General features: G+C 37.2%; 1 protein-coding gene and 1 long non-coding RNA gene across 2 annotated transcripts in view; one reads left to right on the forward strand and one right to left on the reverse strand.

Moving 5' to 3' along the window:
• SPMIP3 (sperm microtubule inner protein 3) overlaps positions 1–10,867 on the reverse strand; it is a 32,011-nt gene extending 21,144 nt beyond the window's left edge. Inside the window, exon 1 of the mRNA XM_007481528.3 lies at positions 10,714–10,867. The gene's annotated coding sequence lies outside the window, so the exon portion shown is untranslated. The remainder of the gene's footprint in view (positions 1–10,713) is intronic.
• Positions 10,868–11,355: 488 nt separating this feature from the next.
• On the forward strand, positions 11,356–18,107 carry LOC103095159 (uncharacterized). Its single transcript, XR_008916240.1, has 3 exons — positions 11,356–13,084; positions 15,408–15,570; positions 16,590–18,107. It is a non-coding gene; the product is annotated as an uncharacterized LOC103095159 (long non-coding RNA).
• The last annotated feature ends 8,873 nt before the right edge of the window (positions 18,108–26,980 follow it).

The following is a 26,980-nucleotide window of genomic DNA, read 5'->3' on the forward strand; positions in this document are numbered from 1 at the left end:
AAATGTAAGCTCCTTGTCCAATGACCAGTGAGAGGTTATACTGCTGGAGGAGCTCATTGATGTTCTTGCTATAATAAAGCCAGAAAACAAAAAGAAGTTTCAGCTAATGGAAAGATGTTTTTTAGGTTCTTCTTGGAAAGGCAAAAAAAAAGTTTGTGAAGTTGGTTTGACCAAACTGGACTAGTTGTTGACTTTTGTATACAGTATTTTACCTCTATTTACCAGTATCTCCATTCCTTTGCAAGACTGGCCTTTACATCCCAGGTACACTCTCTCCTCCTCTCTGCTTCCTAGAATCTACAGCTTCCTTCAAACTCAGCTCAAGCATGGATTCTTACAGAGGCATTTCCTGATCCCCACCTTCCAGCTGAATAATCTTCCCGTGATTCCCAGTAATTATTTTTTATTTCCCAGGAATATATTTTGGGTTTACTCATAGATGCATATAATGTTTCCTCCAACAGAGTATAAGTTGCCTATTTGGTTTGTTCTCCAGCATCTAGCCCCAATGCCTGTCACAAAATAGGTGCTTCATAGATGTTTGTTGATTATCCTGTGCACAGATTCATAAGAAATATTTTCTGAGATGTCTCATATTGCATTGCTCAATATTCCCCCAAAGACTAGGCATATAGTCTCTATAGACATACTTTTTGCTTTCACATTGAAACTTATCTGTAACAACTTCTACATTTGATACCTTATAATTGCATTCAAGGATTTCTGGGATTACATTCATTGAAAGGGGGTGAAGTAGGATATCTTCTTTGAAAATAACATTTATATAATATTTTTATAAAGTTAAACAATTAAAAAACCTCTTACTTTCAGTCTTAGAATTAATACTAAGTATTGGTTCCAAAACAGAAGAGAAGTACGAGCTAGGCAATGGGAGTTAAATGACTTCCCCAGGGTTAGGCAATCTCTGAGACTGCATTTGAACCCAGGACCTCCCATCTCTAGGCCTGGTTTTCAATCCATTGAGCCATCTAGCTTTCCCTAGTATTTAAGTTTTGCATAGTATATTACAAACATTTTGCTACGTGACTCCTGAACAATCCTGCGAGATAGGTTCTATGGTTATTAATCCATATTTTACAGATGAGGAAACAAAGGGAAGACTTTCTCCAGGATCATATACAGTGAAAATAGTAAATATTTGAGATAGGATAAACTCAAGTCCTCCTGATTCAAGGACAACACTCTCTCTACTGAACTGTCTAGCTGCCTCATGGGACTATTTCTCCTATAGTTCATAAAATCATGTGTCTTGGGTAAGATCCTGTTGTTCTATTAAGCCCTTGCTTTCCCCACCCCCTTCCTCCAACAAATTACTTCCTTACCCTTCTCTGTCTTTTCCTAGAGAATGTAATTATATCATGGGATCTTGTCTCTTTCAGGACCCATCTTCCACCATTACTATCAGTCATCAGTCATTTTTCAATTGTGTGTCATTCTTTCTTAACTCCATCTGGGGTTTTCTTGGCAATGATACTAGAGTGGTCTGCCATTTTCTTCTCTAGTTCATTTTACAGATGAGGAAACTGAGGCAGATACAGTTCATTGACTTCCCCCAGGTCATACAGCTAGGAAGTGTCTGAGGCTGGATATAGACTCATGAAAGGAGTCTTCCTGTTTCCAAACCCCATGCTCTATTTGCTCCCCTTTACTACATTGTTTCATTACCTCAATGCCCAACGACTGCCTCCTGTTCTTTCTACCTTTCACTGAAATTGCCCAGTTCCAACTACATTTAGGTAGGGTTGACTGTCTTAAGCAACTAAGTGTCCTTGCCTTCATCCACCCTCTCTTCTGCCTCTCACTTTCTTTGTCTCCTTCCCCCTACCTTTTGCTCTTAGTTGCTGCAGAGCTCTCAGCTGGCACTGGTGCTTCTCTATGCACCCCAAGTTGTCCTCCTCCTTCCTTTTCTCACTCAACTATTGAGTTTGTCCTAGGACCCAGAATTCAAAGAGATCCATGGTTCTTTTTGCTTGATGACTTCTTCCTTCCCTTATTGGGTTCCAAATGTTTTCTACCAATTAATTCACTATAAGGAAGACTGGGTATCAGCTCTGGGTTATTACTGTAGCTTGCAAACATGGGTTATATTTTCATACAGTGTTAATATGAATAATTCCATCAAGACCAAACAATTTGGTAGTCAGCTGTCATTCATTACAATAGGTTTTTATGTATCTCACTGCTGTAAGAGGCTGTTTGGTATATTAGAAACAGTGCTGGACTTGGAGACAGGAGAGTCCTGGATTCAGATTCTCCTTCTGATGTTTACTGGCTACATGACTGGGCAAGTCATTTAACCTCTATGAATCTTAAAAATGGAAATAAAAATAGCTGTACTTCTTACTTCACAAGAGTGTTGAGAGTACATCTAATGAGATAATAATGCATGTCAAGTGCTTTGCAAAGTTAAGAGTGATGTAAATGTCTATTGTTCTTGTTAGAAGTGACTAGGGAAGGAAAGAAAGGGAATACACATTTGTACAGTTTTTACTTTGTTCCAGGCACTGTACTAAGTGATTTATATAATTATTACCTCATTTGCTCCTCACATCAGTCTTGGAAGGTTGGCACTATTATTATCCTCATTTTACAGTTGAGAAAAATGAGACAAATCTCTAGAGGTTAAGTGATTTGTACAGGGTCACACAATCAGTAAATGTTTGAATCTGGTTTTGAACTCAGGTCTCTTCCAGACTTCAGACCCTATTTTCTAAAATTAGGGAAAAACTAACACAAATGGATTGGACCCTTGCTTTATTACTTCACGTTCTGGTCTTAATTTGATAGTTTAAGTATGAAAAACAACATAGTTGCTCAAGATCATAGAACTGGAAGGGACCTTAAGGGATTGTCTGGCATAGCCCTCTCTCATTTTACATGACCTAATTCCCAGGTGAAGCAATTTGCTCAGAGTCACATGGCAATTAAGTGGCAGTGCCTAGTTTTAAACCCATGTCCTCTGATTCTAAATCCAGTGTTTTTCCTACTCCATCACACCTCCCAAGGCTTTATTTTTCATTACCAAGGAAGAAATGGGAGTGGGGATGAGGTGGGGAGAATGGAGGGGGCAGACTTTGACAAATAAGCTCAGTGCACCTAGAAATAATGTCTTCCTAATAAGGTTGGGATTGACTCTGCCTTTGAGAATGGAATATTTTGTCAGTGTCTAGAAATTCTGAGTCACTGCTCCCTGGAATAAAGAAATCATTCACTGGTTACCAAGGTTTGTCAGTCAACAGGAGTGGTCTTGGTTAGCTGTACTAAAGCAGCAGTGTCAATGCAAATGTTCATTGCAGTGAACGGTCATAAGTTGGCGTAAAGTCCTTAGGGAGCAGCAGAAAACCTGGCCTTCAAAGAACTGACAGTGCCTCCTTACCAGGAAAATGGCCAGAGAGTGGACACTTACTTGTCTTCTCTACTAATTCACTTAGAATTCTACAATTTAAATCTGGGAGGGGACTCAAAGGTCTATCTATCTATTCATCTATCCATCCATCCATCTATCTATCTATCTATCTATCTATCTATCTATCTATCTATCTATCTATCTATCTATCTATCTATTTATCTATCTATCCATCCATCCATTTATCCACCCATCTGTCTATCCATCTATTTATCTTTCCTTCCTTCACAACCACCTTTTGAGAGAGGCAACAGAAATGCTGTTGTTTCCCATTTAGTGTACAGAGAAATCATGTTTTAGAAAAGTTAAATGAATTTTTTATGACACTGCCAACCTGATCATTAATTCCCACTTTTCAGATTTCAAGTTCAATGTCTCTTTTCACTATTCCTGGTTGCCCTCTCTCTATTCTCTCCCTAACACAAATGTAATCTGTAAGAGGAAATTGCTACCATTTCCACTTTTATTTCATCTTATTCCCCTTTCAAGTTCTCTACTTATTCCATCTGCCATTATCAATGCATGGTATGCCCTAGTTCATCCCTATTTCTTCAAATCCCAAGATCCCTTCAAAGTCCACATTGACTCACTTAGAAGTTAGTTTTCTCTATCATTTGAAATTACTTTATATTTACTTCATATTTGCTTATCCATAATTGCTATATACCCTAAAGTAGAATGTAAACTCCTCAAGGGCAGGAAATATTCTTTTTGGTCTTATTTATCAGTCAAATTTATTTATACATTGATATATATTTATTTACATAATTTAAATTTTATAATATTTACACATTCCTATATAATATAAAAAACTTTAAAATATAACAAACATTTATAATATGAAAGACATTTATAAATAATATTAATTTATAAACAAATAAGCATTTATTATCCACCTACTATGTGTAAGGCACTATGCTAAGTGCTGGGGATTATAAGGATGATATTAGAAAATACGTATTGTTTTATTAGTTTAGATATAAGAAATAAAGTGGCTGACTTGAGAAAAGAATTGGAATTTGAAGCGGAGATGAGAGAGCATGTTGATTTCAGATGTTGACAGTTATAACTGTTTTTCTGTGCCAATTACTCTCTCTGGCAGTTGGGAGTTGCTCTCTGGCAGTTGACAGAGACACACACTCAGAGACTCTCTCTCAGGGCTGGAGGAGATAACATCTTTGCCTCTCTCTCTTTGTCTGAGGGAAAGATCTGAAGGTTCTCAGTGTTTTCTTTTCTCAACTTGGGAAACACTATCGACTATCTATTGTGGTTTTTAGAGATTGATTTAACTCTGGTAAGACCAAAGAAAAACCTGGTCTTTGGTTTGGACTCTGAGTCTGTTAACACTCAGAGTCCTAACTTGATTCTTGTTGAGACTCAAACAGCTAGTCTTTGCTATTTTATAATTTGAAGGTGAAGTTAAGAATTATAAGGATACTAGTAGAAGGTTTTATTTAGATAGTATGAAATTTGGGTTAGTCAGATCAGGAAGGATTAGTGTAGCCTGTGAAGCATGGGAGAAGCGGTTCCTTGCAGAACCAGGGAGTTTATTTGGGTGGATTTAGAATCAGAAATCTTTGTTATCCTTATATATTTAAATAAATATTTTATTTTTATAATAAGAGTCTCTTTGGCATCCTTGAGCCTGGCCCTGAAGGGATGTTCACATTTGAGCTTCACTTCATCACTGAAGATACTTAGTATCCAAACAGTTTTGAAACTGTATTGGTGAGTTTTCTATCTATTTTTATGTAGCTCGTCATTTATTATTTTTACAGGATTCAAAGAAGGGTGAAAGTCAGCCCTGCTCTTAAGGTACTTGCAGTTTAATGGTGGAAAGAACCTGTAAACAACTATGTTCCAATAAACCAAAAGGAGAGTAAGCATTAAGGACCCAGCATAGTTCCTAACACCTAGTAAGTATTTAATAAATGCTTATTGTTGAATTGAATTGAAATGGTTATTAGCTTCTGTGAATGTTTTTGTCAATCTCACAGAATGTAACCACATCCCAAATCTAAATGTGATAAATGAAATATGAAGCCATTGGGCTTTGCTGTTTTATGTACCATCATTTCCATATTCTTGTCAGCCAGTACTACATAACTGTTTTCTTCACCATTAACAACATCTTTTATCTCCTTAAAAATATAGATTATTATAATCATTGGTTATAACTTTAGTGGTAGTTTCTCCTTCCAATTTTCACACAAATAAATCCTTCCAGAGCCAAACAAATCCAGTCCTCTGCCTCAGAGGAGACAAAGATCCACTATTCAATTTCAACTCTGGCTTCAGCATTGGATAGGAAGTCATATTCCCTGCACCCTCAAATTAAAATTTACTAATGAATCTACTTTAAACAAATCAGTGCCACAAAATGAATTAGCTAGACTAGTAGAGTCAAACTCAAATAGAATGCTACCCTCCACCCCATTGACTCAGGAAAGCACAAACTAATTAACTATGTTGTATTGTAATTCATTTAGTTTGTTAAGCATTTCTCAATTACATCTTAATCTGGTTCAGATTACATTTGGGAATTTTACTGATCCAAGTTTGACACTTCTGGCCTAGAAGTTTGGAATGAATAAAAGGTTTATTTTGTATTGCTATTTAAAATATGGATCTGGAAGTAGGCTTTAAAAACTCTTAGCAGTTTCTTCAGAGTTTATCCTGATTGTGAATATGATAGAGCCATATAATATTACCTGGTATGTCAGGAATATGCATGGAATTACAGGAGTTACCAAGTGAGAAAGGAGAGAGAGAGAGAGAGAGAGAGAGAGAGAGAGAGAGAGAGAGAGAGAGAGAGAGAGAGAGAGAGAGAGAGAGAGAGAGAGGGAGAGAGGGAGAGAGGGAGAGAGGGAGAGAGAGGGAGAGAATAAAGTCTAGGAGAGTGCCATGGGGAACACAGAGCATTATAGAAAAGACGGAGCAGCAATGGAGACTCCGAAGAAGTAGTTAGAAAGGGTAAGGAAAAGAACCAAGAAACCTATGTCATAAAAACCCTTTCAGGAGAGAGAAACTATGTAAATGCTGCAGAAAATTCAGTAAAGATGAAGATCTAGAAAAGACTTCAGTCTTCTTCCTACTTCCTCTGGAAGTCAAGAGATTATTGATAATGTTGGAGAGAATAATTGCAGCTGAGGTCTGATATTGGAAGCCAGATTACAAAATCCCAAGAAATTAGAGAGAAGAAGAAATGGAGGCAAGGGGGTGAAGACAACTTTTTCCAGGAGTTCAGCTGAAAAGGAAAAGAATGATTATCTGATACACTGACAGAATTGTAGGGATCAGTGAGGATTTTTTTTTCAGGCTATTATTTATTTGATGAATAAATAATTTTGGGTGAGGAGTAAGAGAATCCTTGAAAACCTTCATATGGAATATGGCACAAGTTTAGCTATTTCCTGATCAATGACAATGGAGATACTTGGAGTAATAGAGTCAGGTTTTAGAAACTACAATCTCCACCCTACTCAGGTAGAGATTAGGAAGGGCTGCAGCAAAAACTCAAGATTTAATTATTTGATGTGCAAAAAAGGACAGACCTCTGGGCCGTCCTAGGTCAAGCTAGAGCCACCATTGGCACTTGTGAGGCACAGGAAGTGAGGTAGGGAACAGCCTCTGGAATTCGAGCACTTCCTGTAGAGAGGGCTAGCCGCCAGTTGGTGCTAGGAGCTTGAGCAGGGAGGAGGCCTGCAGACAGCTTCTTTCAGATCTGTCACGAGAGTCAAGGACTGATTCCCTTCTCTACCTTGGCCTTCCAGGCCTAAAACTCCCTCTGGCTCTCCCAGAAGGTTGAATTAAACTCTTTCCCTTTCCTCCTCTCTCCTTCTCTCCCTCTCCCTTTTCTTACTCCTGTTGTGATTAAACCACCATAAACTTCTTTCTGACTTGAGTGTTTCATTTAGGGAATTACATAGCTGAATTCCCTGGCGACCATAAATTAATATTTTAACAATCTTTAAAGGTGATTTTCACCATAACAAAGGCCAGTTGAACTAGACCAGAGAATTCCTGAAGAGGAAATATGACTGGAGAAGTTGGTTTGGGAAGATTGTGAAGAGTTTTAAATGGCACTTCCCCTATGATAATCCTGTGTGACAGTCACTTGGTCAACAAGGATATATCAAATATTATGCATCCATCAGGCTCTGCACTAAGTTTTGTCCATACAAAGAAAGACAAAAAAACATGGTCCTTTCCCTCAAGGTGCTCACATTCTAATGAGAGAAGAAACAAACCAATAACCTTGTATGTGCTTACATACACATATATACAAGAGTAATAAGTACAACTAAGCACTTACCATGTATACAAATATAAATGAGACATTATCTCAGAGGGGAGGGCACTAAGAGGGGAAGAATGGGAAACATTTATTGCAGAAGGTAGGATTTGCATTGAGTCTTGAAGAAATCCATGGAAGCCATTGAGGCCATTAGACAGGGGGAGGATCTTTGAACCATAATTCCAGGGCTTAATATAATCTATAAGGTTTTTAGATAATCTCAGGATCATTTAGAGAGCAGTATCTAATTGCTGCAAACAATTGAAACAATTTTTCTCTAGTTAAGTACAATTTGGTTGTCATTGGGTATTTCCAGAGTTGCCCTTACTTCCTGCATATTTTTCTTTTCTTTTCTTTAATTTTTTATTTTAATTTTTTAACCTTTCCCATGGTTACATGATTCTTGTTGTCTCCCTCCCCACTTCCCTCCCCGCTCTCAGAGTTGACAAGCAATTTCACTAGGTTATATATTAGCACTCAAATCCCATTTCCATTTTACTTATTTTTGTAATAGAATAATCTTTTAAAATGAAAACCTCAAATCATATACCTATACAAACAAGTGATAAATCATATGTTTTCTTCTGCATTTCTACTCCCACAGTTTTTTTCTGGATGTGGATAGCATTCTTTGTCAAAGGTTGCTCAGAGATGTCCTGGATCATTGCATTGCTGCTAGTAGCAAAGTATCACATTTGATTGTCCCACAATATTTCAGTTCCTATGTATAATGTTCTCCTGGTTCTGCTTATTTCACTCTATGTCAGTTCATGGAAATCTTTCCAATTCTTTCCAAAATCATCCTCTTTATCATTCCTTATAGCACAGTATTCCATCACTATCATATACCATAATTTGCTCAACCATTCCCCAATCGATGGACAGCACCTCGTTTTCCAATTTTTTGACACCACAAAAAGTGCAGCTATAAATATTTTTGTACAAACAACCATTTTTTTATTTCTTTGGGGTACAAACCCAACAGTGGTATGGCTGGATCAAAGGGCGTGCATTCTTTTAAAGCCCTTTGGGCATAGTTCCAAATCACCTTCCAGAATGGTTGGATCAATTCACAACTCTACCAGCAACCTGCATATTTTTTTTGTTTTGCCTCTGAGAGTGGCATCCTTGTCTAAGACACAGTTTGGAGTTTGGAGAGGGGGTACATTTGGGAAGTACTTTCTAATAAAAATTGTTGTTGTTCAGTCATTTCAGTGGTGTCCAACTCTTTGTGACTCCATTTGGAGTTTTCTTAGAAAAGATATTAGAATGGTTTACCATTTCCTTGTCCAGTTCATTTTATAGATTAGGAAACTGAGCAAACAGGATTAAGTGACTTGCCCAGGGTCACACAGCTAGTAAGTGTCTGAGGCTGGATTTGAACTCCAGTCTTCCTGACTCCAAACCTGGTGCTCTATCCACTGTGCCACCTACTGCCCTAATTAACAATAACAATAGCTAACATTTATATAGCATTTACTATGTGTCAGGTGCTTTACAAATATTATCTCATTTGATTCTCACAACATCTGGGAAGTACTGGTATCATCCCCATTTTATAGATGAGGAAAATGAGACAGAGATTAGGTGACTTGACTAAAGTCACATAGTCAGTGTCTGAGGCTGGATACATTTATATAGCATTTACTATGTGTCAGGTGCTTTACAAATATTATCTCATTTGATTCTCACAGCATCTGGGAAGTACTGGTATCATCCCCATTTTATAGATGAGGAGAATGAGACAGAGATTAGGTGACTTGACTAACATCACATAGTGTCTGAGGCTGGATTTGAACTCAGGCCCAGACTTTATATTCTTTGTGCTATTATTTAAGAATCACTAGCAGTCCTAGCTACATTAGCTGTCTGGTGACTAGAAGAAGGTGTGGCTCTTTTCTTTCTAAAATGTGAATTAAAAAAAATTCCTTAACTTCTGTCTGTATATTTCAATTGTAAGGCAAAAGAATGATAAGGGCTAGGCAATTGGGATGAAGTTACTTGCCCAGGTCACACAGCTAGGAAGTGCATGAGGCTAGATTTGAATCCAGATCATCCTGACTCCAGACCTGGCACACTATCTATTGCACTACCTCACTGACCCCCAAAATGTGAATTAAATAATTCTGGCTAAGAAGTATCACCAATTCAGTACTGAGAAGGAAATGTACTGACCAAATTTAACTCCCAGTTCTACCATTTCCCTACCACTGAATGGCTTTCTTTAGAGACAGAAAATCAGGAGCAAACTTAGCTGGTGCCATTCAGATGGTCTGCAATGAAATAGATTCAAGCACAATTTTCATCCTGGTTTTTTGGAGGTTTTTGTGTATATCATGGGTGGACTTTGGGGCTTTGTGAGTCATAATGGCAGACTAAACCCTGACCCATGAACAACCCAACCCCCTTGACATTCCTATCATACATTCAAAGACATACTTAGAAGAGACCTTAGAGGTCATGTAGTCCAACCCTCTGAAGCTCAGAGAATAATTGTCCTAAAATTATTTACTACAGGATTCCATTACATAGCAACCCATCAAAAATATTTTAAGTGAATGTTAAAAAATTATTTTTATAGCTATTTGGGAAAAATTATTTAAAAATAGTAACCCATCTTCCTTACCCTCTACACCCATTTTTTTGGGGGGGGGTTCAGTCCTATGGCCCTGAGGGTTTAATATATAAAGGCCAAGGAGGAAACTTCCCTCCACTAATTCAGCTCAGGAACAGTCCTATAGTTTGTAGTTTTAAAGAGCTGCCTGGGGCACTGAGAGGTAGAGTGTGCCCAGGGACGCAGTAAACTATGTGTTGGACTTGAACTCAGATCTTTCATATTCCAAGGCTGGCTCTCTATCTACCCAGCCATATTGACCCTTCCCTTATAGGATTTAAAATAAGATTTAATTTGGCCAAATTTGGTGAGTTTTCAGGAACATATACTTTGATGGGAGGTCAGATTTCTGTAGTCAACAATCATTAGAGTTACCTGTTTAGACGGGCATCATGGTGAGAGGAAAATCTTCCCTTCTTAGATGATGAAAGAAACAAAGTCAGCCTTAAGAGAACAGTAGTTCCATAGATTCCCTAGTTTTGAAATCCTGCAGTGAGACAGAAAACTTTCCTTATGATGACTAGACTTAACCATTTACATCATAATTAAGGTATTATGAAATGAGACAACAGTGAGCCTTGGAATGTAAACTTCTTGAGGGCAGGAAAAGTACATTCCTTTTCACACAGCATAGCCCCTGATACCTACTAGGGGCTTAAATGCTTGTCCACTGATTGAAAAGTTGGTCCAAAAGATGCCACGTCTTGGGACAGTATGCTGTCAGTGCCCTCCTGGTTACTCTGGGGAATCCAATGTCATGTGAAACGGAAAAGCTACCAGGATGGATTTTCCATCCCTTGCTGAAATCCCATTGTGAAAGAGAAAAAGTAAATGGGACTATAGCTAAGAATATTTTAGAACATCATTTTCTAAGCCTTCTTCTATAGTTTCTTGGAGTAGGAATAGATCTGTGAAAAAATTTGGATGCTTAATGATATTTTTTTCCTTTAAGATATTAAGAAATGAGGAGGGCAGCTGGGTAGCTCAGTGGATTGAGAGCCAGGCCTAGAGACAAGGGGTCCTAGGTTCAAATCTGGCCTCAGACACTTCCCAGCTGTGTGACCCTGGGCAAGTCACTTGACCCCCATTGCCTAGCCCTTACCACTCTTCTGCCTTGGAGTCAATTGACTCCAAGATGGAAGGTAAGGGATTATTTTAAAAAAAAAGATATTAAGAAATGAAATTATGTATTAAAAGCCTATATTTTGTGCAATTTTGGGGGATGGAAATTGGCTTCAAAGGAAGATTTTAATAAGTGATAATGGAGTGACTGATTCTTCTACTTCCACCCCTGATTCCATTCCTTCTTGTCTTTTCTAGATTTTTCAAATAACCCTCCCTTCTTTCATAGCATCTTCAATCTGTATCTTGCTTCTCCCTTCTTTTATACTTACAAATGTACTTACATATTTATCTTTAAAAACAATACTCCCAAAATCTTCCCCTGATTCTTTTAATCCCAACTAGCTACTGTCTCATTGATCATTTTATTGCTAAATTTCCCAAAAAGTTGTTTAAATTCAGTGTCATGCCCCCATGCTTATTTACCAATTACTTTCTCCTTCCAGTCCTTAAAATTTATTTGTCCCTCTTTAATACCATTCCCTTAAAGGCCACCTAAATGCTAAGGCATATGAGTTTTTCCATCTTCAAACTGTTTTGGTTCTCCTTCTGCTCAGTAACTAATCTCTTTGTTGGCTTTTTTTCCTTATCTCATTGTTTTGTTCATGCACTTCTCTGTGTACAGTCTGGTATAGTGGAAAAAAGCACTGGGTTTTGAGGTAGAGGATGTAGGTTCATCTCACCTCTAAGGCTTATTTCCTGAGTAATTTTAAAGTCAAATACATAACCTCTTTAAATTTTAGTTCCTTCATCTCATTGAGGGAATTAGACTAGATGACCTCTTAAGTCCTTTCTAGATTAAGATCTAGGATCTCACTCTCCTGGGACAACCTTCTTGACTTTCTTGGCTTTAGCTATCTGTGCTTTTGCTTTCAAATTGTTTTTTTTTTGTTTGTTTGTTTTTTTAACTTGTCCTCTTTCCTGCTCAACTTTACCTGTTGGATTCTTTCTTTCTCAATCCTTAAAGGACAACATTAATGACAGTTTTTCAATGAAGTCTCCCTGATTGCCATGGTGAGCAATGATGTTCTCACTCAGAACTCAGAGAACTTTTCTTTTCTTTTTTTTCTTTTTTTTTGGTAACTGGCTTTGGAAGAAAGAGTGAAGCTGAAGTCTTTGTGCAACTCTGCCTACTTAAATCTAATTCATTTGGGAGTCAAGATATCACCCCATGGTGTCTTTGGTCCTCTTAGAAAAAGGAAAGATGAAGAACAATATTCTTACCTGTGAAATCTACAGAAGATCACAATGCACAGTTCCATTTGTAGAATGGCAGCCTCACTCTGGCATGAATTTTCTCAGAAATTTGATGGAAGGGGGTGCAAGTGGGGGCAGGAATAGGATTCCGTGAAATTTGAATTTGAAAAGGGAGTGAGGATCATGATTCAGGCTTTGTGGCTCAGATAAATCTTCCCTCATTCCCCAAATACAAGTTCCAAACAGACCTAATAGACTAAAATAATGGTTATTGGACTACTTCCATGAGTAATAAAATTGGAGTGGATGACCCCCAAGATCCCCTCAAGCTTTACCATTTTACTGGCAGTTCTTTGATCTCCTGGAATGACTTTCTGACACTAGAGGTGGGACCTGGGCCTGTGATTTCGTTGGCACAGAGAATAGGGTAAGGAAAATCCTTTTGTCTATACAGATCAGTGCTTTTTCTTCATGAGAACCAAGTGGGGTGGTGAGAGAGAGAGAGAGAGAGAGAGAGAGACAGAGACAGAGACAGAGACAGACAGAGACAGAGACAGAGAAAGACAGAGAGAGAGAGGCAGAGAGAGATATAGACAGAGAAAGAGACAGATATAGACAGAGACAGAGAGAGACAGAGAGAGAGACACAGAGACAGAGAGACAGAGACAGAGACAGAGAGAGACAGAGAAAGAGACAGAGAGAGATATAGAGACAGAGACAGAGAAAGACAGAGACAGAGAGAGATATAGAGACAGAGACAGAGACAGAGAAAGACAGAGACAGAGAGAGATATAGAGACAGAGACAGAGACAGAGAAAGACAGAGACAGAGAGAGATATAGAGACAGAGACAGAGAGAGACAGAGAGACAGAGAGAGAGACAGAGAGACAGAGACAGAGAGAGAGACAGAGAAAGACAGAGACAGAGAAAGAGACAGAGAGACAGAGAGAGACAGAGAGATAGAGGCAGAGAGACAGAAAAAGAAATATATATATAGAAATATATCTATATCTACATATCTATATCTATATCTATCTATCTATCTATCTATCTATCTATCTATCTATCTATCTATCTATCTATCTATCATCTATCTAGCTATAGAGAGAGATCATATAGGTCAAAGGCAGAATGAAACCCAGGTCTTTCTGGCTAGGAAGTTCTCTCTTGTCTACATTCCAATGAACACCCTTCCTGCAGCTCCCCATTTTGACCATAGTATATCTATAAAACTGAATATACTCTATTGTTAAGTAGCCAAATCTACTTTTAAGTGGAGGAGAACAAAACAGAATTATCACATGGGGAATGTTTGTGATTTGAAATGAAGAATGTAGCTGAGACTACAAAGCAGTCATTCAAAGGCAATATAAGAAAATTGGCACAAAGAGAGCCCTACATGACCCAAGAAACCCTGAATGCCTGAAGTGGGTCGTCAGGATCAAGGCCACTAAAAGTCAGACTCTGGCCAGGAGCTGCCAGCGTTGCTGAATCTTACTTTTCTTAATTAACCAATTCTTAATGAAACAGTATATATATCTGGTAAGTAAACAGGCTTCTGGAGGTCCCATGCTGGACTGTGTTAAAACCAGCAGCTAAACAGATGCTTCTGTTGGAAGTATACCAAGGAGATTCAGGACCAGGGAGATGAGGCAATGTTCAAATCTGTATGGTTTTCAGATGCTTAAAAAATTTATAAACAAGAGCCAGATACTCTGATCACCTTAGTTGATCTTTGATGTCCTAGGAGAAGATGGCTTTCACTGACCCTCTGATGTATTTTGTCCAAAAGTACCCCAAAGGGACTGGTTTAATGGAAAGTGGTGGGCAATTAATTCACAATCTATAAACTTAACACAGAGCTTTATTTATAGTGGCTGTGTGACTTCAGGCAAGGCCCTTAAACTTTCTGACTCTGTTTCCTCATCTGTAAAATAGAAACAATCCTACTTGATTTACCTACTTCATGGAGTTGTTGTGAGGATTAAATCAGTCATTGTACACAAAGGGTTTTGTAAACTGAAAAGCAGTATTTAAATGTCAGTTATTATTGTCTAGACCTGTGATGCCATCTGGCTAAGTAATTCCTAACATGGAAACTCCTTCCACTAATTGAGATTGGAAATTCTTTTATGACTTAAAATCTTGGATAATTGTCTGGGGACAGTGAAAAAGTTGTTGAATGAATGGATAAATCAAACCTTGTTACTTTGGGAGTTCAAGAATATTTTATTAAGCATTTGCTTATAGGCAGAGCACTGTCCTAGGTCCCAGGGGAGACAAATAAATAAGACACACTTTTTTGCCCTCAAGAGACATACCCAAAATATGGTAAGAGAGATAGGAGACATATGGAAATGTAATTTCTGACTGGATAGATCAGGGAAGTCTTAATATAGAAGCCATACTTTGAATTTGGTCTTCAAAATGAGTAGAACTACAAAAGACAGAGATAGGGAGAAGTTAGACTTAGAATAAGGAATGGCATAATGGTAAGGAAAACACAGGAGATACAAAGGACTGGGGAACCAATATTCCTCTCAATGATGCAGTCATTCATGCCTGACCATCCTGTTGTCTTGTCCATGTCACATCACAAGTGTTCCATGGGGTATTTCCTTGCTTCCTCTGGAGTGCCCATTTGCCCCCCTATTATTCATCACCCTCACCATGTGAACAGGTCATTTTCTCCTTTGATCATATATATTTCCCCATTGATGACTCTTACTGTTGTGTTGTTTTTTTCATAGTTCTTATTTGTTATTCATTGGAGTAGGCTAATGATCACAATGTACTTCTCTCAACTTCTTTATGATATCAAGTTTCAGTTCTTTGGAGACCGTGTCTTACAATCATATAACAACCAAGAATGCTGATATTAAAAGGTTGAGCCGTCGTTTCTGGAGAAATTAGGTTAGTAAAAGGGCTTCACAATATTCTAAAGGCAATTCAGCCCATAACCTTTCTCATGCTTAATTCTGGGTCTTTCTTGTCCATATCGCACCAGATATGCGTCTGATGGACAAACTCTAGAGATTCTCCATTCAACTCCATGTAATAATTTGAGCACAAAAAATTCTTTATTCACTTGGTTGTTACTGAGTGGATGATACTGCCAAATTCTTTTGGCAGATCATAAATTTCTTCTAGGAGTCTGCAGTCTATAAAATTTAAATGAATATCCAATAACTCCAAGAATTATATTTTATAGAGTTTATTAATAATCACTTGAAGTAGGAGTAAAAAGGAAATAGAAGTAAAAAAAAAACCAATTATCTAACAAAATATAAGGCCATGTGAATAAATTCTCCTGCCACTCAGCTCATGCCACCTCCACCAAACTGATCAGATCAAGAGAGAGAGAGGTGGGGCTATGCACAATTTATGACTTCCCTATGTCAGCAATTAACGTGAGAAGGCATCATACTTTTTAGGGTAACTGATTCTAATTATGCAAGTCTCAGGGCTTGATGCAACCAGAATAATATCATTTGCAAATGGAAGCATCTAGGAGAGTTCACCATCCATAGGGATACGCTTTTCCACTTGGCGCCTGAGCTTGAGATCTCCTCGATCACAGCACTGAACCCCTTTGGTGAACATCCGTCCCATCATTATGTGATGAGAGGGTTGTTGAACCAGGTTATTTCTGTTGTATATTTTAAAAATTCTTGAATTAATTTGGATGTATAGGTGAGTGACCCCTGGTAGGAAGAGAGCCCTTAAGGTGTTGCTTGCCCTACCAAATTAAATGCCGCTCCCCCACGATCAATAAACAACACCCCCTGTTTGTTCTCTGCATCATTTATTCAATTGTGTGATGCTAAAGAGGTAGCCTATTGTGCAAATTCAGGATAAAAATGGAAGGAGGACAAGAAGGAAAGTGGGAAATATCGGCAGAGATTTCTGTAATGAACTTTTCTTTCTGTCAGGCACAGTAGAGCCAACTCATTTGGACTGCAACATAACAGATGTGATTACAGGGGAGGCTGAAACAGCACAAATGGGAACAAAGATGGGAAAAGCAGCCAGATTACAAGTGCTCATAGAGAGTCTCCGCTCTGGAGGTGACCCAGCGTGAGATCAGTTCTGGAGGGATCTTAAAGAGAGGAAGATACCAAAGTTGTGGAAAAACGTCTCTTGCCTTGTTAGTACTGCAGCAAAGTAACACAAAGAACATTAATAACTCCAGAACTACATGCCTTCTTTTCCTTCTATATACAATTTTATTATATGTCCTTGATGAGGACATTAGTGAGAAACAGGCATGTGCACATACAAATATTTATATGTATGTTTATATGTTAATATATGCACCATCCATATATACCTGGGTTTATATATACAGGGCACATATTTACACACGTGTGCGCACATGAATGTATACATGCATGCATTTACATGGACACACATGTATATACACATACATATACAATTGGACCTCATTTTATGTGACCAATAAATGCATTCTAAGACATTTTGCGTAAGTCAAAAATTGTGCAGAATAGGGAACCCCAGCATTTAATAAGTATTTCTTTTATGAACATATGGAGGCATTTCACGACTTTTCTTAGGCTTCTCAGAGCTCCCAGCATCACTACTCTTGCACACGGGGGCCACTATTAATAACTGAATAGTATTAATGAGACAAAGAGAAGCACTGCTCTGACGTAGACATGACTTGTTACGAGTAAGAACTCCAGACAAAGGCTGATGTGCGCACTTAAATTTCATGTGAAATAATGTACTAGAATATTCGACTGTGATTGGGAAACTGCTTGGAGACTTTACTTGGGAAAACGGTGTGGATTTAGCATGTAATGAAATACATTTATTTTACCTATTTTCTGCCTTTATTTTTTTAACTGCTAATTACATATAGCTGAATTTGCATGTGTCAAGTTCACATAAATGCGGTCCTATATTGCAGACACACATGTATGTACACATGTATATTTGCACACACACATATGCAACACACTATACGTATATGTGTTTGTGCATACACCCCCCCCCACACACACACCTGACAGTGATGGGGGCTTGAAACAACTATAATATCATAGCATGTGCTTCTTCCCTGGTTTTTCCATCTGATGACTCCTTTGTCATAGAATCCTGATTACTCAGCATTTCCTAGGGAAGACCAGACTGAAGCTTAGTTTGTCAGAGAAAACCAAACAATCCTTATTTACCAAACTGTCAAAATCCTATCATTGCAATTAAGGGGATAGGCAATTAACTGTGTCTTAATTACAGCAGCTGCCACTTCATCTGAATGCTGTAATTTGCAGAGAAAATGGGGGAAAACTTTAAATTAATGTGTGTCTTTAAACAACAGAAAACATTGCTAGAGCCTGAAGAAAATTGTCCACAGTGGACTGTGAGATACCTCGAGAAAAGTGCTATTGTTGTAAGATGTACTCACAGGACAAAGATGATTTCCATTCTTTTCGTCAATTGTAGCATTCTTAATAAGTGCTAGACTAGCATTATTCTCTTTAATTTTGTACTGACCAGTTCATTGATTTCTGAGTCAATATCATCTGTGAAATCAAGCCCGTCACATGTGCCATCAGAGTTGTATTTTTTAAAAAATCACTTTAAAACAAAATTCTTGCACAGACAGAGACAAACTTCTGAACTGTAGGATTCTAATGGAAATGCAGGAAGGTACATCTGTGCCTCTTATGTGAACCTTTAATCTAATCATATCTCTGACTTATTTAGGCAACATTGCTATATAATAAGTACATTTATTCAGTGGTGCAGTGGATAGAGTGCTAGACCTGGATTGGGCAAGACACTTAATTTTTCTGGACCTCCGTTTCTTTATTGGTAAAATGGAGCTAATAATAAAACCTGTGGGGGTGGAGCCAATATGGCAGAGAAATTACACAAACCCATCTGATCTTTATCAAATTACTCTCCAAAAAGTTTTGATATAATGCCTGAAAACGAATTCTGGAGCAAAATAATCCACAAAAGGACAAGGTGAAAAAATTTTTCAGCACCAAGCAATTTAGAAGGCCAGCACATGAGATCTAGTGCATCAGGATGGTGGCAGAGTGCAGTGGTCCAGGGCAGGCCCCACAATAGCAATGAACCTTGGGTATAGCTGAAGCAGCAGCAAAGGCTTCTGGAACTCTCAACCACAGAGGGTAAGGATGGAGGTAGGGTTAGACAACTGCTCAGGGGTCCCTTTGCTGGCTCTGGGTACAAGATTCTTGTCATATTGCCTGTAGGTAGAGCCAGACTGTAGACCAGGGGTGCAATCTTAGGGTGTAGGAATCCTAGCAGACACTAGCCCTTGCCGTCAGAGGGAGATAGGGGGATTGGTCATAGTTCCAAGGGGTAAAAGAGTGCTTGGGTTTATTCACAAACAAGAGCAAAAGCCAGGAGAGTTTTCATCACACCTCTCCTTATATCATACCACCTTGGAATAACTGAAAGCAGAAAGATTTCCAGGGCCAGATCTGAAGGCAGTTGCACAAAGAAACTGGAGCTTGAAACAATGTTCCCTTAATCCAGATACAGAGCCTAAATTTAACTGTTTTTTAAACTAAAAGAAAAGGGAAACAGCAGGAAAATGAGCAAACAACAACAAAAAAGAAACTCAACATAGAAGGTTATTTTGGTGACAGTAAACACACACACTCAGAAGACAACAAAGTCAATACTGTTGTCTCCAAAGCTTCCAAGAAAAATATTAATTACTTCAACGACCAAAAGGAATTAATGGAGGAGCTCAAAAATGATTTTAGAAATCAAATGAAAGAAACAGGCAAAAATTGGGGGAAAAATGAGAGGGATACAGGAAAATCATGAAAAATAGAGTCAACAGCTTGGTTAAGGACCCACAAAAAATACCAAGGAAATTAATAGCTTAAAAAAAGAATAGTCCAATTGGTAAAAAAGGTTTCCAGTGAAGAGAACTCCTTAAAAGGCAGAAGTGATGAAATTGAAAAAGATTTAAAAAAATTCTCTGACAAGAAAAACTTTTTGAAAGACAAAATTGGCCCTTTGGAAAAAGAGGTACAAAAATTGGCTGAGGAAAAGAACTCTTTACAAAGTAGAATTGGCTAAATGGAAAAGAAAGTACAAAAGCTCACTCAAGAAAATCATGCTTTAAAAAGTAGAATTGGACAAGTGGAAGCTAATAACTCCATGAGACATCAAGAAACAATCAAATAAAGTTGGAAAGTGGAGTAATAATACCAGTTCTAGACGTGGTATAAAAGATGTAACTGGAGAAATGTTTCACTATAAAAAGGTATGCATAAGCAAAGGATAAACAATGGATAACCTGTATGCTCTACTGGCACCCACCCAATGCTAAGAGAACCCAATGAAGACCCCTTTCTAATTGCGTGGACCTTCTATCCCCTGGAAAATTTATGGGAATTGTGTATAGAAGTAGCACAGACTAGGCAGGGATAGATCTGCTGCTATCTAGTTCACATAAAAAAGATCAGAGATCCATTGGGTACTGGATTGTTGAAATATATTCTTTACAGAGTCATTGAGAGGATCAAATGAGGTAATGTGTGTAATAATAATTTAGACAGTCATGAAATATTTGTTAAGTCCCTACTAAGTGCCAGTCACTCTATTTATCCTGGGAATACAAATAGAAACAATTCCATATTCTCCTTTTACCACCATCAGTTAGTAACCTCTCCTTCTTGGAGGGCCATCCAATTCATATCTACTACCCAATCAAAATTCTGGTAGTTGTTATCTAGCTCACCTTCTCTACTCAGTAAGTTCAATTCTGGTTCATAATATTTATTCTTCAACTCCTGTCCTCAAATTAGGAAATATCAACATGTTGATATTCCTTCAAAAATCCCAATCCCCACATTTCTCAGCTTCCTTATTACTCATGACCTATTCTTCCATCTTACCTCCACTACTCACAGAAATGATCGTACTCTCAATCTTGCTATCAACCATAAATGCACCTCATTCATGAACTCTGAAATTCTCTTATCCAATCACGATCTGTTATCCCACTTTTCTCTTTACTTGGCAACCCTAAACACTTTTATCCTTACTAAGATCTCTAATATCATCATCCCTGTACTGCCACTCACATCCCTTCACCATCTTGGATCTATGGTGAACCATGTCTATTCTATACTGAACTCTTCTCATAAGTCACTTGACCTGTTCTATTCCCAGTCTTGCTGCTCCACCAAACCTTACTTTTGACTTATTGCCACCATTCATTGCCTTCACTCCTACTCATATGCTGCTGAATGAAGCTGGAGAAAATTATTAAATCATATTGAATGGATTCATTACAAATTCATGTGGCATAATATCAATTAAATTAGTGCAACAAGTCAATCATTTTATATTGACTTACTATTTCATTTATCACAATGGCTTTCCCAAATCTTTGCATCTGTCCTCAAAGCTCCCAAAGTTTGTCCCTCTTCTACCTTCTTTATTGACAATATTGTCTCATACTTCAGTGAAAAATTGAGGCTATTCTCTGACAACTTCATCTCCTCTCATCCATGTCTCACATCACTTAGTCATCTTCCCTTACTACCTCCTTCTTTGTCCTGTCTCAAATGAAGTGATGTTCCTTCTCCTTGCCAAGGTACCCATGTACTTAAACAAATGATCCCATTCCCTCCTGTCTTCTTCATTACATTGCCCTTATGTCATCTCCACACTCTCATTTATCTTCAATCTATCCCTGACTATTGGCTATTTCCCTACTGCCTACAAACATGGTTATGTCTCCTTTATCCTCAAGAAACCTCTATTTGAATCCATCTGCTCCATAACTCTCCTCTCTTTTTTGATTGAACTTGAAAAGGCTATCAGAAAAAGAGTTTAGGCATCACTTATAAGAAATTATCAAAGAAAATTACTCTAATATTTTTGAATAAGAGGGTAAAATAGAAATGGAAAGAATCCATAGATCACCTCCTGAAAGAAATCCCCAAATGACAACTACCAGGAATATTATAGCTAAATTTAATAGTCTCCAAGTCAAGGAGAAAAATATTGCAAGCAACCAGAAAGAAACAATTCAAATAGCATGGATCCATAGGCAGTATTACACAGGACTTCACAGCCCCCACATTAAAGGATTGGAAGACTTGGGACATGATATTCTGGAGGTCAAAAGTACTAGGATTACAATTTAGAATCACATACCCATTAAAACTAAAAATATTTTTAAGGGGAAAATGGTTATTTAATAAAATAGAATATTTCTAAGTATTCCTTATGAAAAGACCAGACCTAAACAGAATAGTTGATGTCCAAATACAAGCCTCAAGAGAAACATATAAAGGTAAATAAGAAAGAGAAAATGTAAAGTATTTAATAAGGTCAAACTGTTTATATGCCTATCTGGAAAGATATTTGTAATTCTTAAAATTTCTATCAGTATTAGAGCAGTTAGAAGAAGTGTACATAGACAGAAAGTGCAGGGATAAGCTGATTAGTATGATATAAAAAAATCAAGGGGTGAAAGGGAAGGAAGAAGTAGAATGGGGAAAATGATCTCACTAAAAGAGTTGTAAAAAGCTATTACAGTGGAGGGGAGAATGATGGTGGTGACAGGTGATGCTTAAATCTTACTCTTATAGTAATTAGCCCAGAGAAAGAATAACAGCCATTTTCATTTGGGTATAGAATCCTACCTTATCCTATAATAGGGGAATAAGACAAGGAAGGTAATAGAATGGAGGGGGAAGTAGGAGATGGTGATTAAAAGCAAACATTTGTGAGGAGGGACAGATTGAAAGGGGAGAGAGAGAGAGAGAGCGCACAGGATCAAAAGGGGAAAATAAGATGGAGGGGAATACACATTTGGTAATCATAACTGTGAATGTGAGTGGGATGAACTCACCCATAAAAAGGAAAACAAATAGTAGAGTGGATTAAAAAACAGAAACCTACTATATGTGGTTTATAAGAAACACATTTGAGGCATAAAGATATACACAGAGTAAAGGTAAAGGGCTGGAGCAGAATTTATGGTGCATCATCTGAAATAAAAAAAGCAGGAGTAGTAATCATGTTATCAGACAAAGCTAAAGAAATTATATCTTGCTAAAAGGTACCATAGACAATGGTAAATTTATATGCACCAAATGATATAGCTTTCAAATTTTTAAAGGAGCATATAATCAATAAAGGTCCATGAAAATACAAATAAAAATTTAATTGGTTTTAGTTTGTTTTTTTTTTTAAACCCTTACCTTCTGTCTTGGAGTCAATACTATGTATTGGCTCCAAAGAAGAAGAGTGGTAATGACTTGCCCAGGGTCACACAACTGTGAAGTGTCTGAGGCCAGATTTGAACCTAGGACCTCCCATCTCTAGGCCTGGCTCTCAATCCACTGAGCTATCCAGCTGCCCCCTAAAAATTAATTGGAAATTAAATAATATAATTCTTAAAAAAAAGGATGGGTCAAGGAACAAATTATAGAAACAATCCATAATTTTATTGAGCAGAATGACAATGGGGAGATAACATATCAAAACTTATGGGACACAGTCAGACCAGTACTAAGGTAACAATTTATACTTCTAAATGCTTACATTAAGAAAATAGAGGAAAAAATCAGAACAAACAACTGGGATTACAACTAAAAAAAAACTAGCAAAAGAACAAATTAAAAATCTTCATTTAAAGATTTAACTTGGAAATCCTAAAAATCAAAGAAAAAAATTAATAAAATTGAAAATTAAAGAATTATTGAACCAATAAGTAAGACTGGGAGTTGGTTTTTTATGAGAAAAACACCAGATTAAATAGATAGAGCATTGATTAATATGATCTAAAAAAAGAAATAAAATAAAATAATCAATATAAAAAATGAAAAAGGTGAATTGCCACCAATAAAGAGGAAATTAAAGCAATCATTAGGAACTATTTTGTCCAATTACATGCCAGTAAATCTGACATCTAAGGGAAATGGAGGAATATTTATAAAAATGTGAATTGACCAGATTAATAAAAAGGAAATAGAATACTTAAATAACCCCATCTCAGAAAAAGAAATTGAACAAACCATCAATGAACCCTCTAAGAAAAGAAAGATTCATAGGTGAATTTTATCACATATTTAAAAAGAACAATTAAGTTCAATACTATATAAACTATTTGGGAAAACAGGCAGAGAAGGAATCCTACCAAATTCTTTTTATGACACAAATATGATTTTGTTATCCAAGCCACAGAGAGTAAAAACAGAAAAAGAAAATTATAGGCTAGATCAAAACAATTGGAAAAATGTTAATTGCTCATGAGTAGGTCAAGCTAATTTAATAAAAATGACACTTCTACCTAAATTTCAATACCATACAAAATTCATCTTGAAGAACATTAAGAGGATTAATGGGAAACTAAATGTGATGGAAGATGGCCTAGCAATACCACATATCAAACTGTATTATAAGTCAGTAATTATCAAAACAGTCTGGTACTGACTGAGAAATAGAATAGTGGATCAGTGGAATAGATTGGATAGATAAAATGCAGGGGTAAATGTTCTTAGCAACATAGTGTTTGATAAACCCAAAGCTTTTGGGATAAGAACTCACTAACAAAAACAACTGGGAAAATTGGAAAGAATGGCAGAAAGTTGGTATAGACTGATATCTCATGCGCTATACCAAAATAAGGTCAAAATGGGCATATGATTTAGATATAAAGACTGATACCGTAAGTAACTTATGAGAACTTAAAATAGTTTACCTGAGAACTTAAAATAGTTTACCTGGCATATCTACAGAGTGTAAGAATGAAATTGTAATGGTTTGACTAAAATACATGAAAATTATAAATAATAATGGTGGTCATGGATTCAAAGTATTATTAGTCAAAGTAGAAATGACTTTAATAGCTTTTATTTACATAGAGGTGGAAAGAGTGAAAGCAGAGAAATAGAAATGAGTAGAAAAGACATTAGCCTATCTAATTAAATATTGCTCCAGTGCTAGACTTAGCCAGGACTTGTTGACCTTCAACTAGAATTAAACTCTCCAGAAGACAGGAAGGGAAAGCCACCTATCCACTCACCCAAGTTCCCTCTAAGAGGCAGGTTGTGAATGTTAAAAATTCTCAGACTCTACCTTAGAACACTTGGTTAAGACCATTCCCCATTTTAAACAATGAAGATACTTGATCAGGAATGTGAAAACTCTAACATTACTCCACTCATACTTAAGCATACTTTAGGGGAAGATAAAATTGTAAACTCTTTACTGAACAATGCCTATACTTAAAGTAAAGCTAAAGAAACTTAAGCTAAGTCTATTTTTAGATCTAATACAAAAAGGTGCTAAGTACCTATAAAGGTCAGGCAACTTGCAAACTTGCAAGGGGCAAAGAGGTGTGAACTTACTCAGAAGTTTTAGTCTACCCAGAGAAGTTGAGAACTAAAGAAGGTGTGAATTAAGAATGGTCAGTCCTGTGAAAATGTCTACTGTGATTGGTAGATGTGAGAACTTAGGGGAGGTGACATAGGAGAAAATTCTCTTTAAAAGGAGAATAAGAAGGCCTCTGAAGGGGGGGATTCAGCCTTGGAAGCTGAAGTGGAGCTCAGGAGCTAAACTGGTGGGTCTCTCTGAACACTAGAATATTGCTTGGGACAAATCTTGTGGTGAGTGGATTAAAGACTGACTGATCTCTCTCTTAAGACTTAAGCCTACAAACTGAGGGAGTAAAAACATCGAGGAAAAGCAACTGCTTGACTACAGAGGTTGAGGGGACATGATCGAGGAGAGACTCTAAATGAGCACCCTAATGCAAATACCAACAACAAGGAAATGGGTTCAGAGCAAGGACACATGTGATACCCAGACGAATCGCGCGTCAGCTAGGGAAGCGGTAGCGGGTGTGGGGGGGTGAGGAAAAGAAAATGATCTGTTTCCAATGAACAATGTATGAAAATGACCAAATAAAATAATGTTTAAAAAAAAAAGACTTAAGCCTAGGCTGGCCTAGCCCTTTTCTCATTAACTCCTCTTACTCTCTCTCTCTCTCCCTTTCATTAATTCCTTAATTTGTATTAATTAAAATCTCCATAAAAACCCAGCTGACTTGGGTATTTAATATTTGGGACTTTACCCATGGCGACCACTTTATTTTTGATTTAACTCAAGACACTGTCTTGAAACCATATTTTCGTGGTCACAGATTGTAGCCAACCACTCTTTTAACTGTTATAAGGTCAAGATGATGACTTGAACTGAAGGTGACTCCTGAAGCTGACTTTCTTCCTTGAATTGACCTTCTTCTTGAAGTCAACTTCCTTCTTGAAGTTCAACTTCTTCTTGAAGCTGACTTCCTTCTTGAAGTCGACTTTCCTAGCCCCAGAAATTCAAGGCCTTTTATAGTGGCTTCTTGTCCCTTCCGCCCTTTATAAGGGCCAATCACAACTTCCAAATTCCCAGCACTGCCCAGGGGGTAATGTTTGTGGGAACCATTTCTCACCTTCTATAGAGGTGAATACTCATCAAAAGGGTTCACAGATTCCTGACTGATTGAGGAGTGAATTCTCATTTCCTGGCTGATTGAGTTGAAAGTGTGGAGAGCTCCTCCACCTACTGCGAAGTAGGGTGTTCAAGCTTTTGTTGATTCAATTAAAAAGAAGACAAAGGAGAGTTAATCCTGTCTTCACAATCTAATGAGGTACTAAGTAGAAGTACTTAAGTTACTGTTAACTCAAAATAGACAAAGGAAATAAAGGCTTCCCTTTCCCAAATGTAAACTCAGAATAGACAAAGAGAACAAAGAATTCCCTTTTTACAAGAGAAGGGAAGAATTTATGATTAAACAAAAGACAGAGAGCATTATAAAATGTAAAATAAATAATTAGTCAAAATTAAAATTAAATTTAAAAGTCTTAATTTAATCAAACAAACATTAAATTAAAAGACTTTTGTACAAACAAAACCAATGGAACCAAGATTAGAAGGGAAACAATAAATTGATAAAAAAATTTTATAACAAATTTCTCTGATAAGGTTCTGATTTCTCAAATTAAAGAGAACTAAGTCAAATTTATAAGAATACAAGTCATTCCCAATTGACAAATGGTCAAAGGATATGAACATACAGTTTTCAGATAAAGAAATCAAAGCTATGAATAATTATATGAAAAATGTTCTAAATGATTCTTGATTATAGAAATGCAAATTAAAGTAACTCTGAGGTACTGACTCACACTTATCAGATTGGCCAATATAAAGGAAAGTGATGTGTTGGAGTGGATGTGGCAAAATTGTGACGGTAATGCATTGTTAGTGGAGTTATGAACTGATCCAACCATTCTGGAGGGCAATT

Source organism: Monodelphis domestica, chromosome 2 (assembly GCF_027887165.1).
Source record: "Monodelphis domestica isolate mMonDom1 chromosome 2, mMonDom1.pri, whole genome shotgun sequence".
Classification (NCBI taxonomy): Eukaryota; Metazoa; Chordata; class Mammalia; order Didelphimorphia; family Didelphidae; genus Monodelphis; species Monodelphis domestica.